This window comes from Colossoma macropomum, unplaced genomic scaffold (assembly GCF_904425465.1).
Source record: "Colossoma macropomum unplaced genomic scaffold, Colossoma_macropomum, whole genome shotgun sequence".
In the NCBI taxonomy this organism is placed as follows: domain Eukaryota; kingdom Metazoa; phylum Chordata; class Actinopteri; order Characiformes; family Serrasalmidae; genus Colossoma; species Colossoma macropomum.
This window is the reverse complement of record NW_023494805.1, coordinates 13045168-13061570: the sequence shown is the minus strand read 5'-3', so window position 1 is coordinate 13061570 and position 16403 is coordinate 13045168. Positions and strand designations below refer to the sequence as shown.

At 40.5% G+C, this 16403-nt stretch overlaps 1 protein-coding gene across 1 annotated transcript in view; it reads left to right on the top strand.

The window, feature by feature from the left end:
• The window catches only part of kirrel1a (kirre like nephrin family adhesion molecule 1a), a 51217-nt gene that overhangs the window by 7599 nt on the left and 27215 nt on the right, over nucleotides 1–16403 (top strand). The gene's annotated exons all lie outside the window — the stretch shown is intronic.

Here is a 16403-nt window from a genome sequence, read left to right as displayed (position 1 = left end):
GGGCCCTGGGGACAGGTGGGTGAAGTCGAGGGGCAGATTTGACAAAGATGAGTTTTTGTCAGGGAGTAGTGGGGGATGGGAATGAAAAGAGAGAATGTGGGAGCAAGAGACAGAGAGACAGAGGGGGTGAGAGAGAGAGAGAGACAGAGAGAGAGAGAGAGGAGGGGAGTGGTTTCGGCCATAGGGAAAGAAAGGCATTATTACTCATGCCTGACTGCTCTCATAGGGGGATGGTTTGCACCCTCACTCTTTCTCCCTCTCCCTCTTTTGCAATGAATGTCAGGGGGAGAGAAAAGTTCAAAAGCTAGGCGTCACTGAAAATCTTTGAACCCCTTCCCCCCTTTCAGTCACTTTTTTTTTTTCGGGTGGAGAAATCGTTTTGAACATGCCTGGCCCACTTCAGACGAACGGCCCTTCGTTCACTGTCCATCTTTTCCTCCCTCTCGGCCACGTTTCGTCCCCTTTTCCTCCTGCTTCTCCTACTCATCCCCCTCTGTTTCTGAAAAGGAGTTTGCTGTGGAGGCCTCTTGTTCTGGCTCTCTGTCTGCTTTTCATTCTTTCGCTTGCTCAGTCCTCTCATTTTTCCCTTCTCCCTCTTTCCATCCCCCTCAGTTCTTTTCCCCCTTCCCTCTCTCTCTAATAAGTTCCAGATGTGTTTCTTGCATTCCTTTAGTCAGAGCTGAGGGGGGAGGGGTCATGGAAGGAGAGAGAGAGAGAGACAGAAGACTGGAGGACGAGGGGCAAGAGAGGGAGAGAGAAAGAGAAAGAGAGAGAGAGAGAGATGGAGGACATGAATTAAAAGGGAGCACATGATGAAGAGGCACTCTGTACTGTAGACACTTTCTCGAGACTCTCATCTGTCTTGTATATGTGTGTGTGTGTGTGTGTCTGCATATATACACGCATATTATGGGTGAATTTTTTTTGGACGCCCTTCCCCGCTGGTTCCCCCTCTGCCCCTGCCGCAATGGAATGTGGCTGATGATGATGATGTCATTTCTCGCTCTCTGAAGTTTTCGAATCGGGGAGGGCTGATAGCCGGAGCCGTCCAATCAGCTAGCCTGCGGGGAAAAAAACATTACACAGTTCTGGAGCCAACTAGGCAGCCTACAATAAAGGCATTGTAACTGTTCGCCCAATGAGGCCATGGAGAGCCCAAATATCATGCACTTCGATGGCTCAACCAATCAAGCGCTAACAGAATAAACATTGCGCATTTTACAGTATTTGGCACGGTGTAGTGTCTCAGCCATACACTGTAAAAATGCTACGTTGTCTGGCTGTACCAGACATTAATGACTCTTGGCTAGTTACTCATGGTCAAACATCTTATTAGTCACCCCTGTTACTCACTTATCGATGCAGATGGTTGTTTAAGGTGAATTCCACAGATGTGTGTATAGGGTTTGCCTTCCATGAACTCGTCTTTTGGTACGTTAGACAAATAAACAAGAAGAAGGCTGAGTTTGCTCAAGTGAGTTATATTTAGTATGATGGATGGATTGCACACAATGGAATTCCTGGCCCCTTGATATTTATTTGGAGAACCTAATATTTAGTGTGTCCAGTGGACGTCTGTGAGCTATTAGCTAATACTTCATGTCTCGGGCCATTTGAAGTGGACATTCGACTTCAAGCAGTTGCATAGCTTTCTAGTGCTGACCCTTGAGGTTGCCATGGCCACTGTGTGTATTATTGTGTCAATGTTCCTGCAGTGGCCATGGCAACAATAGCCGCAACATTGATTCACGTGAATAAAAGGACGTTAAAAATCAGCCAAGAGAGAGACAGAGAGAGAGAGAGAGAGAGAGAGAGAGAGAGAGAGAGAGGGAGAGGAGAGAGAGAGGGAGAGAGAGAGAGAGAGAGGGAGAGAGAGAGAGGGAGCTGGCAAGGAAAAAAGAGAGAGAGCTAGAGAGAGAGAGCGAAAAACGGGGGAAGAGGGGAAATTGCTGAGAAATAATTTTCTTTCCCTCCCATTTCAAATAGATCTGTTTCTATAGCAACGGCAGGGCTGCACAGATAGAGGGACAAAGAAAGAGAAGGAGGGGATGAGGAAAGAGGGATAGAGGGAGTAGAGAGGAGGATGGAGGGAGAGAGGACAGAGACAAGAGCGTGTGTAATGGTGAGAGAGACAGGGAAAAGGGTTATGAGACAAATAAGTACAGAACGGTGAAGTGACATGGGGAAAGAGCTTTCTTTCGCTCTCTCTCTTTCTCAGGAATGGGAGGGAGGGAAAAGAGAGAGAAAGAGGAGAAATGATAGCCAAAACTGCAGACAAAAGGAGATAAGTTGAGGGAAACTGGTGTGGAGAGAGAGAGAGAGAGAGACATGAAAAAAGAATCATAAGTGCTCCTCTTTCTAGCAACCAGTTGCAGTGAGAGATGAACGTGAGTAAAGCACTTTTCTGAACGGGACAGGATCTGTTAGTGAATCTGTTCTTTATCTATCTGACCATGTCAGCAGTTAGCGTGGTCAGAGATTCATATCTCAACAGTAGTAAATGTATTAGCGCTGTCACAGTTACTCGGTTTAACTCTGTAAACTTGTTTATTTGAAAAAATTGGATTAAAATTTACCCTTACTGTGAATCAGCAGTGATGAGTTAAAATAATGCTAACCTTAGCTTTTATAGCTATTAGTTATTTTTAATTGAAGCACTTCACATTATATGAGCATCTAAAAGTAGGCTATCGTGCTCAAAGGGATACACGGCGTACAAGAAACAAGTACAAAATACGCAGCTGAGTCATATTTCACGACAGATTTGTTACAGGATTGGTTGAGATTCATTTTTTCCCCTCCAGTACCTGTTGCAGTATTTTCTGCTGACATCATCCTGAACTCCTGGTTTCCCTCTTTACTATGCGAGATTTGTTATTGTTTAGTTTGGGACCTGTTAAAAACTGTGATTACTTGAACAGTCATCACAATAATCAGTAGATTACTTGATTACCAATAGTAATCAAGTCAACAGTCGCAGGACTAGTTTTACGATAACAGAAAAGAATTTGTTTGACTTCCTCTTCATTCTTATCAGCTTGCTTTTTATTTATAGGCTATGGCTGTTATGATTATTCGATTATAGTTGATTGCTCAATTATAGTTGATTACTCAATTTGAAAAATAATCAGTTAAGATGTACATTCTCAGTGAATAAGCTAACATAATAAGAGTTATTAGCTTACAGTTTAAATAATAAACAAGGTCTCACCAGAACGTTATGAAGCTGTGTTTGGCCGGCTAATGATTCTTCACAAGGGGGCGCTATCAGCGCTTGCTTTTGTGAGCATCACTGAAAGAGGGGAAACCCACACCAGTAGGATCTCATGAATGCACGTATGTTTGTGGTTACATATTGCATGTATGTGATGCAAATTGTGTGTATATAAAGTGTAAGTGTGTACAAAGTAAAGGGGTTTGTTTAACTAGGTCTAGGCTAAACAGGCTGCCAGAGAGGTAACAGGTTATCAGGCTACTTCAAGAATATTCAGCATGTTTCATTACAAAGAGAGCAGAATTAGTTCTGTTTACTTTGCTTTAGTGCACTACAGTATGTGGAACACTGAATAATCATTGTTATTATGATCATAGTTTCTGATAGTGTTTTAGAAACGTGGCACCACTCGTTCTTTTTTGTCCATTCCAACTTCTCAGATGTCAGTAAACATAGATCTTGTGTATCATGAAAATTTCTTGAAGTATCGTGATATGTTTTGGTCATATCGCCCGCCCCTAGTTACAAGCTTCAAAAGTTTCAAATGTCCATGTTTAAGCAGAGCTGGCTTAAATAGTATTAAACGTTGTGAGGAAAGTGAACAGCAGTAGTTAGGCCTTTACAAAGATCCCAAAACAGACCTGGAGGAAAAAAAGGAAATGACAGACAGAAAGGTGCAAAGAGCAAGCGAAGGTGTTGAGGAAGCATAATTAGCATATTTTTTTTCCTGAACAACAGCAAAAGGAGAGGAGTGTGCACACACACACGCACACACACACACACACACTCTCTCTCACTTTCACACAGCAAACAAGCAAAAAAACTTTTTGGGTAGTTTTTCGCATACGTCAGCTGTTGCTATGGTGACGGAACACGGCGAGCAGTGCGAAGTGGCAGGATTGGCTAGTGAAGAGCAGGAGAGAGAAGGATGAGGGGAAGAAGGACGGGTAGAGGAAGTACAGCAGAGAGATAAATAAATGAGGGGGCAATAATTATTGACAAAATAATTATAACTGAGTGATGCGGCATTGATTATGACATTCAGTCATAAACGATAAAGTGTTGAAAACGGAAAAAAGATGACAAGCTGTAAATGTTACACGCTCGACACACTAGTCAAAGAAAATCATTAAGGAGATACAACTTCAGACCAGCATTCTTATAGATATTAGTATCAAGCCTTCATGTGAGTAGATGCAAATTTCTCCAGGCTATAGCGTGTAGCATCTTGACCGAAGCAGGTGACGTATTCCTTGACCAGACACACTCCTTTGTTGTCTGACTGTGGCTAGTGCATGAAGTCACACAGCTGTCTAGTCTTGAGCATTAGCCAGAGAGGGCAGCTGAAGAATTAGCACACTCCTTCATTAGTCATTGTAACAACAGGGCTACGTTAGTCATTTGCATTCATTTACATTAGTGTCTGTGTTTTTTTTCTTTCCTCCGCTGAAGTGCATTTCTTTAGACCTTGAAACCTTTTGTTAAGAACACTGCTTTTGCATTATTCCACTGCAGATGCAAGAACAACAACTTTCTCAAGGTTAGAACAGTTATAAATCAAGGATAGACATTATACAAGTGTTGCATGATTGGTTGGTGAGTTTTTCATGCCACTGAATAAAAATCTACATGGGAACTTGTTTTATTTTGGCTACTCAAGTCTGCGAGTCAGATTGCAGCTGATTCTCCCAATCAAGCTGCAGTTCTGCTGATAAGTCGTGTCTTAAGATATAAAACAAAGCGCTGTAGCCTTTTCCGAGGAAGTGGGCGGCGCCTAGCCAATTTTATCTCCTCCTCTGGGAGGGGGCTATTTCTGGATGACATCATCCTTTTTGCTCTCTGTGGCATTCCGATACATATTCATAGTCTGGCACATCAGCAGTGCGGGAGAGAGAGGTCTGAAAAACTGCTCAACTGGTACTTTACACAGAATCGAGTGAAACAGGACCAAAACACCATAACTAATCATATCACACAATGCACAGTTCGGATTCAGGCTGGTTTATTTAATAAAAAGCAAAAATGTACAATGCAATTGCTCTAAAAGTGAATGCACTGTTATTTTCCTCATTTATTATGAATTACTAATCCTGTAAAACAAAATATTTAAATAGTAGCCAAGGCTCCATCATGGGATGGCATAACAGTATCGATGGGTATCTGTATTGGGCTGATATCAGCAGGAAATACTTGATGTGATATCGCAAGGAAAAAGAATGGTATCAGATCCAACCATGTAACAAATCTTTTCTGAACTATCTGTCATGCTGTGTTATGTGACGTTGTTAGCTGTGTAGTTCTAGTAGTTCTAGTACTAGTTGTGGACTAGTAGAGCTTTTGAATGGTTGAAGCATGATAGCCCACTTTTAGATGATCACCTCAAAGGGCAATTCCACAAATTTTTCAAGATTTCTGCATAAATTAATGGTTGGTATATAAACAAAGTCATTCACTCTGGTTTGATGTGAAATGCTCTGTTTTGGAGAAACTTGCTGAGTCAGAATTGTTCACACTGGTGGTGATAGGAACTAGACATCTGAAGAGTTTATTGCCTTTTACATGGTTATGAATGCACTGCCTGATTCCTGATATGTTATTTTTTGTGATAGTCTTGCTTTTAGCCAAAAACATATTTTTCCAGTTTATTTGAAGAGGAACATGCAGGAGGCTGTAAAGCAAAATAGCCCCTAAAGAAAACTTTCTGGTTTTGCGTTTACCTGTATTTTACTATCATTAACATTACATATACTCACATTACGTCAACTCAGGAGACATGTGTAGGTTCATTGGTGGGTTTGGATAGTAAATAACTTGACCTGAAAAATCTGTGAAATTCCCTTCTAGGTGCTTTAATTACAAACAGCTCCTATTTAGAGCTGGGCGATATGGCCAAAATGTTATCACGATAAACAAATTTTATATTGTTCGATATCGATACATATCGCGATAAATGTCAAATCATTATTTCTTTCAAGTTCGAAGGCTGATTTTTGTTCCTGGGTGGTTAATTGCTGTTTTACTAGTCCACATATGGTCGGAACACAACAAACACTCACCAAACAGTGGAACGTTTCACAAATCTGTCATGGGAGAGTGGGAGAGAGTGTCTGCTGAGCTGTTTTTACCAGCTGGAAAAGCATGGCTATTTTGTAATAGTCATAATTTAAGAAAGAAAACAGATTATTTTTAGCTGGTGACGAGCGCTCGGCTACCCCGCTACAAATGACATCACAGTATTCAGACACCAGCCAGCGACGACTGGATATTCAATTGTAGTAGTTTAAGGGGTGAACCGCAAAATATCAACACCAGACAGAGTCCTCCTTTTAGGTATGTTTAAACTGAAAGCGGTGCTTTTGGGTCGTGTTTGATCTACAGTATCATTAATTCGCCGTGTCGTGCAGTGACGAAGCGCTGCTTTAAGTCAGTTTTTAACTGTTTTTAGCCAGTTGCTAAAAACAGCTAGCCTGGACAGATAGCGCTCTGCCAGCTTTCCAATGCCTCACAGGTTCCTCAGTTTACTTTTGTTTACATCAGGGCTGTAACTGCATGAACACACTTCTTTCTTTCACTTTCGTTGCTTGGGAATGCACTCATACTTAAATGTGACTGTCCGAGCGCTGTTACAGCGCTGTAGTTGTGAGGATAGTGATTTAACGCTGCTAAAGCTGGTTAGGATGTACAGAAACAGGTGAGTTCTCTGTAGGACAGTATAGTTACTCCACTGACCTCGTCACTCACACTCGGTCACAGGAGAACAGATCGCCGGTCGCTCCACTCAGACAGGGAATGTATAACTCCGCGTTTCAGCCGTTGCTAAAGACTCATCTTACTCGTGGCCCCCTCCCTCTCTAATCATGTAGAAAAACTCGGAAGTGCGCCCTCTCCTGGCGACAGCACAGTAGTGTCGCTTTCCTTGCAGCCACCAGGGCTTTCGCTAAAACGTGGAGGTGTGAGAGTGGTGTATTATATCGAACATTTATCGAACATGTCGTATCGCTCTATCGAGGAAAAGTTATATCGCGATAGTTATCGTTATCGTTTTATCGCCCAGCCCTACTCCTATTAAAGCTTATTTGTTTTTAAAAAAGAAAGATCAGTTTCGACTGATACTCAAAGTTTCAGTATTGGTATTGGAAAAGAAAAAGTGGCATCATGCCATCTCTACATGCTGCTCTAACCAACCATAGTTTGCCTCAAAAGTAACATAATACATTAATTTGCCCTCAGGTGAATGCACTGATATTTTCCTTGTGTACTGAGAGTTATACACCCTATAAAAGAGAACTATTGTGATAACAGTAGCCTAAACTACAGTCATGCGCAAACGTGTGTGGACCCCTGAACAGATGACACTTCTGTTCATTTTAAAGCACAATTACTTTTTATTTGCTGAATTTAACGCATTAAACAGAAAGTAGAACAGTATGCTTTAAAATTTGTCTACAAAGAGAGCTCCTTCAAATTGTGAGTTATGTGGTGACTGTGTAGAGTGGTGTTGAGGAAAGACGGGAACAGGCGTCAGTCAGCTATCCAAACAGGACATTTTTACTAGCTAATCAGAAGTAAACTGAGCGCAGTGTTCTTGGAATAATTCATCATGTGTAATTATAGTTAGCCTATATATCGAGTCAGTGGATGCTTTGAAACGCTGCTTGCTTGTCATCTCAGTCTGTGTGGTTCAGTTTATTTGGATTTTCTCCATAAATCAGCCTGGACCTGCTTCTCTTTGCGAGGTCTAGAACAGGAAAACACTGAGGCTGTTCTGATCGGTTCCAGACGCTGATAGGAATGCGTTAGTTGAAATTCTCTTTGATACTCTGGCTAATTAGAAACTGTCATATGCCTGAGGAACTGAATTTATAACACCCAGCATATTTGAGGTCAGATGACTTAGACAGTTTCAGATTGGATGTATGTAGCTTCTGATAGCAGCTGCATGGTCAGGTTAGATCTGGGTAACCAGGTCTCGATATACTTTACCCAGCCATTAAAGCAGTTAGAGATCTTCAGTCCTTGTACATAAGAGAACAAAGGACTGTCCTCACCGCATGCAATTTGTCTTTTATCGTTGTCTCATGTTTGTGGGAGGGGTTGCAAAATAGACAAATTAGTTTGCTTAATCTTTATGGCTTTATTGGGCTTCTTTAAAGTATATCTCAGAATTCTGCAATTTGCAGATCAGCTCTTCACAAATCACCAGATATTTAATAGTGTGTTATGAACATCCTGACCAACCTCAGATGTAGCATATGAGTGTTCTAGGGGAGTTTTAACGATTAGCTTGTTGCTAACATAACATTGGAAATCCCTTGAGACATTAATGGTAAATTAGCATTTTTGTAGCATTGGTAACCAGTTCAAGGGCTACTTATAAAGTGAATTACAAGGTAAATATTTGCCTATATAGGCTTAAAGCAGCACTATGTAATATTTTGTTTAAAATTTAAAGAAGTAGCTTTACTCAAAGCCTGAAATAATCATTTAAATGTCAGAGGTGCCAGGACAGATTTGGTGGGAGTTTTTTCAGACCACGTCATATGTCTTTACGTATTAACATCACACACACAGCCTCAAAAAGAAGGTCTGGCTCAATGTTAAGGTTTCAAATATTGAAGATATGATGACAAAAGTAGATAATTCACTCACATCCTTGGAAAACATGTTCTTCACCAAGGTTTTACCCCTTGTGGGGATCCGAAGCACAGCCGACAGTGTTCTTCTGCATGTTGCGTGCAATTACATATTTTCTCCAGAGAAGTCTCCAAATCTCCTAATCCTACACAATGTTGCTTTAACAGGCTATGAATATTTTTTCATTTGTTGAAGTTCAAAATGTTAGGAGTACTACCAGGTTGATCTAATCTGTGAGGCTGTAATATTAGTTTATCTAATCTACAAGATGTAGTGTTTTGCATGTTGTGTTTGTTCCCTTCAAGGAGTTCAAGCGGATATTGCAGGTTGTTTACTGCGGTGTACAGCCAAAATGTGAGACACTGCACAGGCGTCTTTGCCTGCTGTACTGGCAGCAGCCATTACTGTGAATAAAGAGATTCAATAAACCTACATCATTATGCTGTGACACTGAGAAGCACCGACACTGACACAGGGTGTCTGTGATTAGATTACATACTTGGTCTAATAAAACAGAAATAAAACAATGATCATAGTCACGTTAGTTAATAATACAATTTTTGTTTCAACATATTTTTTGTCATCAATAAGTTAATATTGTCAATTAGCGTCTTGTTATCTAAGACGTTTAAGGCATTTACACAAGCAATTTTGTTGATGAGATTAGCACTGCACCCGATAAAAATTGAAAACAGTTGTGGTCAAAATAATGTAAGCTGATTTTTAATGTTATCAAAAAAAGGATTCACTAGTGCAGTTTTATTACAAAGTAGGTAAACTTAAATATCATACTGTGATATTTCAATATTGTCCAGCCCTATTTATACAACAGTCACAATAACCAGCAATGTAATCACAATTTGATATTTTGTCCATCTTGTGCAACTGGATTGCATAGTTATGATTAACCTCATTCTTGTTTTATGAAGCTGCGTGGAATAGAACAGATTGTCATGAGACTGGATGGATTGTCTGAAATTTCTTAAAACAGGATATAGATAGAAGACTCAAAGCAGGCCTCACAAGCAACCTCAAAATGAGTTTTATGGTGATGTTTTACACTTTTCAAATTAATTTTCTCCCCTGAGTAGACATAGACTAGGCATGCGTATTGCTTAGGATCAACTGTATCATATCATGTATTGTGAGCAACTATGTTGCTAACTTTAGCAGTTTGAGTAATCCATTCTCTCTACTCTAGTGATGATGTTAAGACAGTAACTATGCAGCTGCATTAAGATATTCAGCTTCGTTCAGAAATCCACCCGAAGCAGTTGTAGCTTTTCAAAAGTTCCTTCCACTTTCAAGATATGTCATCAGAAGGGAGTTTTCCTGGTTTTAAACCAGACATTCTCACACTGGAGACTTTTACAACACCACTGCAGGATGTGAGTCTGTATGTTTACAGTCAAAAATGATAGTTACATTTCTCATTTTGGCCACAGTGCCCCCCTCCCTTAGGAAAGAAAAATCAAAAACAAGATGTTCTCGCTGTGGTGTCTCCTAGACAACAATGAGATCTGAAGGAAAGATAAAGGAGACTTTGGCTTATTTCTCCTGGTGTTCAGATGTTTCTCCTGAGAAAAAGACCTCAGCAATCTCAGATTGGTTTTCTCTTGAGTTTTAGTAGAGATCTCAATAAAGTCACACATTGTGTTCAGGTTTGCTAATATAATAGCACTCATCTTCGTCTGCAGCTCTCATCTCTCCTGTATCTCCACATCCTTTTTCTGTAATGCTGTTTCTAATATTTCTGTTTCTTCAAAGGAGTTTTAGGGGAATCACCATTAGGTCTTATTGAGCAATAACATTTTCCTCTGGGGCTTTAAGAGTGTTTATCATGTTTTATCATTAATTAAAGTGAGAGAAGAGCTTGTTGACACCTGATGTTCCTGATGTGACTTCTGGTTTTTGGAACATTTCTAATCAAGAGAAATGGGGCAGCAAACAAAATGCAGAAACTGCGCATACGCTTTAATGTAATTCACAGTAGTGTGTGACAACACTGTGCTGTATGGCTGTCAGGCCCAAGGTTTACAACTCTGGTTCACACCAGTGATTTTGGTGAACTGGATTAGACGTGGAGGGCAGCCTCAGTGATCACTGATGAGAGGTTGTTTTCTCAGATTGGTCAAGAGATGTGTGCTTCACGCTGGTGTGGTGTGTAAGTGTGGTCGGAGTGGCGTGTGTGAGTGCTGTTGGGGGTGTGTGTGTGTGTTGCGACCGTGGCTTTGTGCGGTCAGGGCACTGGCAGTGTGGAGCGGACTACTGCTGGTACCCAGGGATCAGTGACTCAAGAAAATCAGGACACTCTAAATTTGTCACTGCAGCATAACCCACATAATGAACACTATACAAGCCCTCTCTCTCTCTCTCTCTCTCTCTCTCTCTCTCTCCCTCTCTCTCTCTCTCCCTCTCTCTCTCTCTCTTTCTCTCTCTCTCTCTCTCTCTCTCTCTCTCTCTCTCTCTCTCACACTGTCTGTCTTCACCCATTTTTCTCTTGCTCTAGCTTCATGACTTGCTTTTACCTCTTTCTTGTTCATTTTTGAAAATATAATGCCCAGTGTATCTTTTTAGGGGCCCGTAAAACAAAATATATTTTTCTCATTTTGTGTAATCAAACAAATAAAATTTGCAACTATGTGAACAAGTGAATTTGATGTTTTAACAGGCCTGTAAAATATAGTGAATTTGCTCATTTTTTTAAGTAGATATTTATCTTACACTGTGCTGCTTTGGAACACAAGTGCAAACATGAAATCCATCTGAAATTGGCCATTTTTGAATAATGAAACATGATTTAAGTGTATTTCCGCGTACTGCTAAATTTTTGCACAACACCAGCGCAGTCACCTAAAACAGCAAGCCTACAGCCCTGTATTATTTCCAGCCAAATGCCTTTTTTCCTTCCCCACAGGTAACTGAATACCCTTATAGTTAACTCTTACAGATGTTTGAATATCAAAATTAGTCAGAATGCACATCAGTAATTCACAGATGACTTCAGTGCAACATGGCAAAACATGGCTAATTCACCCTGCCATTAATTATTGATATGCCAATTGATTTACTTCATTACAGTTCTCATCTCACTGTCACTGTAACCTGGCCTAGCTTAAGTTACAGTAGATTTGATTAATTTCTTTGGTTTGTATGACTGTTGTACACATTATTATGACAGTGCTGGTGACATAGTTAAAATATAACACCACAGTACTTGAAAGCATTTCCATTATATGTGGTATGTATCACATTTACTTTATCTGTTGTTTTATGTTTAGTTTAGTTTAGAACAGACAAAAAGCACCATCAAAACAATAGTGCCACACAAACCAGACTATGAGTTCAGTATTTTTTGTTCAACAGACAAAAGTACTGTATAAAAGAAGGAAAAACTAAGATAATGAAATCATGGGCTGATTTTCAATCAGCTACTTATTATTTGGGATGCACAATAGGAATCAGATGATTATTATTTTATAACATAAATAACACTAGTCAGGAAATTGTACTTGCACTGTATTTGAGTTGTGCTACTGCACCTATACCATAACCTTGTGACTGCTGCTAAATAGCCAGTAGTCACAAGATTATGGTATAGGTGCGGTAGCACAACTCTAGTTTCGATGTAGCACTTTCTTACTATACACTGGTTTGCTGATGTTTACAGGCTCTCTGTAATTGGTCTAAAATGTGTCTTTATGATACATGCAGTTGTTCAGTGTTCTGTACATCCTGACAATACCATTTATATGGTCAGAAAATAATATGGTGATGTAATTTATCACGATAAACATCATCATATTGCCCACCTTAGAACTGAAACTTTTTTGGTTTTAGAAGTGGTAAAGAGCAAATGTTCATTTTGAAATGTTTATGTTTACTGAACACTGTATTGCTCTGAAAATTGTATGGAACATTAAGTTAAAAAAAACTTTGGTTGTTTAAACGTGCACCATTTGAGATTCTTCAGCTAATGATGGAAGTTGTACTGTTTTTTATGGCATTCCAGGCATTTCAAAAGTATACACCACAAAGGCTAAGCAACCATCTGGGTTCTTCCAATGCTAACAAAACCGTAGGTTTTCATCTGTGACGACAGTGATAAATTAGCTGTGGTGCCTCATTCTTGAACGGATTTTATAAATTCATATATGCACATTTCCCATGAAGTGAGTTGGTGTATCTGAGCAGGATTTCATGACAAAAGATTTATGGTATCATTAGTACGGCACACATGAGGTAGAGATCCAGCAGCTCTGTTATTATACAGTTGTATACAGAAGTTTAGGTGCCCCTAGTGAAATGCATGAGTTTCATTGATTTTGTAAATGAAAATAAGTGAACACATCCTCTATAGGGAACACACTTCTGCACATTTTAATGCACAATTACTATTTATTTGCTGAATTTAACATATTGAGGATAAAGTGTGGCTTGTTATGGCACATTTTATATTTTTGTATTTTTTTCCAAGATGTTAAACTCAGCAAATAAAAAATTGTGCACTAAATTGCCATATTTAAGTGTGTTCACTGTGGAGGATGTGGTAATTTAATTTCACCTACAAAATCAGCAAAACATGTCATTTGACCAGGGGCGTTCCACCTCTTGCATACTGCTTTGACTCCAATTTTGACTTCCAGTTGATACTTCTTCCTCATGCTCCACAATTTTATTCTCTTGCCAGAACAAGTTTTTGTCTGCCATGTTAGTATTTGCTGGGAACGCTGTGTTGTGGTCATTAGCGTGTTTTTTTCCACTTATTTGGTTTCATTGTCTTTCATTCAAAGTGATTATAAATGTACCATCAGAAAGGATAGCATGAGAGAGAGAAAGAGATACAGAGAGAGAGAGAGAGAGAGAGAGAGAGAGAATGAGAGAGCCACATTAGGTCACTGGGGGATGAGTGGGCATATGCCGGTTGTTAAGAAAGTGAGAGAGACGGAGACCTACAGAGGAATGCTGGAGGGATGAGAAAAAAAGAGAGGGAGAGGAAGAGAGAGAGAGCGAGGGAGAGAGGGCTGGAGGGCTGCTATTTAATGTGATAAATGGGTTGTGACAGTGCGTCTCCAAACCCCCTCCAACCAGGGAGCAAGACACGGAAATAGAAAGCAGGATTGGGTTTAGGAAAATAATAAGGAAAAAAAGAAGAAGAATGCGAGCGATGCCACAGAAGCGCACGATAAGATGGACGGCACGGCTTTATTCTTTTTAACGTGGCCTCAGCGACAGTGCCTCTGTTTTCTAAGATAACAGATAACAGCAGGGAATCCTCTAGGTCATTTCATTGAAAGAAAGCGAGAGAGAAAGGAAGAAAGAAAGAAAGAGAAAGGAGTAAGAAAGAAAAGGAGAGGAAGAAAAAAGTAAGACAAAGAGGATGAGGAGTCAGGACAGCAGCGAGTCTGAAAAAGAGAGAAGCTTTGAGTGCAGAAGGGAAAAAATGCGAGGGGAAAATCTGAGTTGCCTTTACTTAATTTACAACATTCTTGATTTGAGTCCAATTAATGATACACAACACAGGCTTTGAAAGCTCGCATTGTGAGCTGATGCTCGGACTTCAGCCTGAAGTTTTATAGGGTGTCCAATGTCTTGTTGCTCGTTAGAAAGAGGGCGTAACCTAGGCGGATATCGTGTTTTGCGGGGTGAAGAAATGTGTCTGGAATTCGGTATCGAGGGACAAATTCCTCATACCAGCCCTTGAAAGAGCCATACTCAGTTTCATTCGCTCTTCACTGCTTGCGGTTATGCTTCAGTTATGGCACTTCAGTAATCTGTCATAGTTTATACTTCAGAAGTAATTGTTTATTGGTGCCCACAGATGACCTTTTGCAACCCAAGTAGCACTGCAAGCAGCGTTAGACTAGAGAATTCGGCCCTCACTGTAAAAATGGGTCAATTCAAAAAAGTTAGCAACCTGGTTGCCTTACAAATTGGAGTTCACTGAATTTCCAATAGTAACCCAACAGAACAATAATCTGTTTTACATTCTGTTAACTTTATTTGAAGTTCAATGAACTCAAATTTGCCCACTGATGGACCAGCAACCTGTCCAGGGTGTTTCTTGCCTTCCACCTAATGGCCGCTGGGTTACTAGCCAGGTTACTAACTAAGTTAATACACTGACACATTCATTAGCCTTGCCCACATCAAGTGTAGATGTGTTTTACAAGAAAGTATCATTATTATGTGGTGAATTTGAACTGTGCCTTCAGCGTACGATGGTGGTATGAGGGAGGGGAGAGAACTTTTGGACAGTGGTAGGACTGACATAGAACTGAGGAACAAGCAGGAGATGGTGTGGTAGTGAAGACTGCAAAAAACTTTGTCAAGGGAAACAAAGCAGACATGGCAATTTTTAGGGCGTTGGATTGGAAGGAGGAGGTTTCAGGCATGGTCCTTCCAAATTTTGGTTATTTCCAGTTCCATCATGTCAGTTCTGACTCCTGGCAACCATGTGGATAGTATTTCTCCAGAATATCCCATCTCCTGTTTGGATCTTCAGGTCTCTTAATGGCTTGTTCATGACTCCCCTGATTGTCTTCGTCCATCTTGTTGCAGGCTGTCCTCTTCCTCTTTTACCTCCAGCTTTCCAGGCATACTTGTCTTTTTGTTTTTCCCAATGAATTTTTGTCTTTTCCATCCAAAATAAGAGAGCTTCAGTTTGGATATCTGGGCTTTGAGTGCGAGGTGATGCTTAATTTGGTCAACGATCCAGTTGTTTTCTTTGCCCTCCGAGGTCTTCTCCAGCAGCAAAGTTCAAAGGCATCAGTTTTTTTCTGTCCTGCTTTTTTGTCCAGCTTTCACACCCATAATGACCAACAGAAAAAAAACACAGCCTGGACAATTCTGATCTGTTGGTAGAGACACATTATTTTTAAGCTACTTCATCCTTGTTCTGCTGAGTGCTGATCTGCATTGTGTTTCTCAACTGCTGGAACCTTTGTTGTTAATAATTGATCCAAGTAGGCACAGGCTGTCCACATCTTCAACATCAGTGGTAAAGTTAGTGGTCTTCCCTGATGTCGTAACCTTTGTTTTCTTCATATTGACCTCAAGTCCCATTTTTTTATATATATATATATATATATATACATATATATATATATGGATTTTCACCCAATTATCTCCCCAGTTTAGCAGTTTAGTCGTCGCCAGTCACCCGCTAGTTAGGACTCCCCTAATCACACGATACTATCAACGGCACAGGCTTCCTCCGAGACCTGTGAAGCACCACTGCATCTTTTCGAATTGCCGCTCACACAACGTCATTGGACAGCTGAACGCTAACAGACGCCTGCGCTGACTAGGGGAGAAGGAGGGGCCATCCTACCCACCCAGAGAGAGCGAGGCCAATTGTGCTCTCTCGGACTCCCGGCTACGGATGGCTGTAGCATCACCAGGGATCTGCGATCTCCTGATGATAGGGCCAACGCTTAGACGGTTGCACCACTCGGGAGCCCCCACTATGTTCTTTAACCCCTTAAGTGTCTAAGTTTTATTATATGCTTCTATAACGTAAAAATATCCCAGCCAGTTTGCATTGAATTTCCTC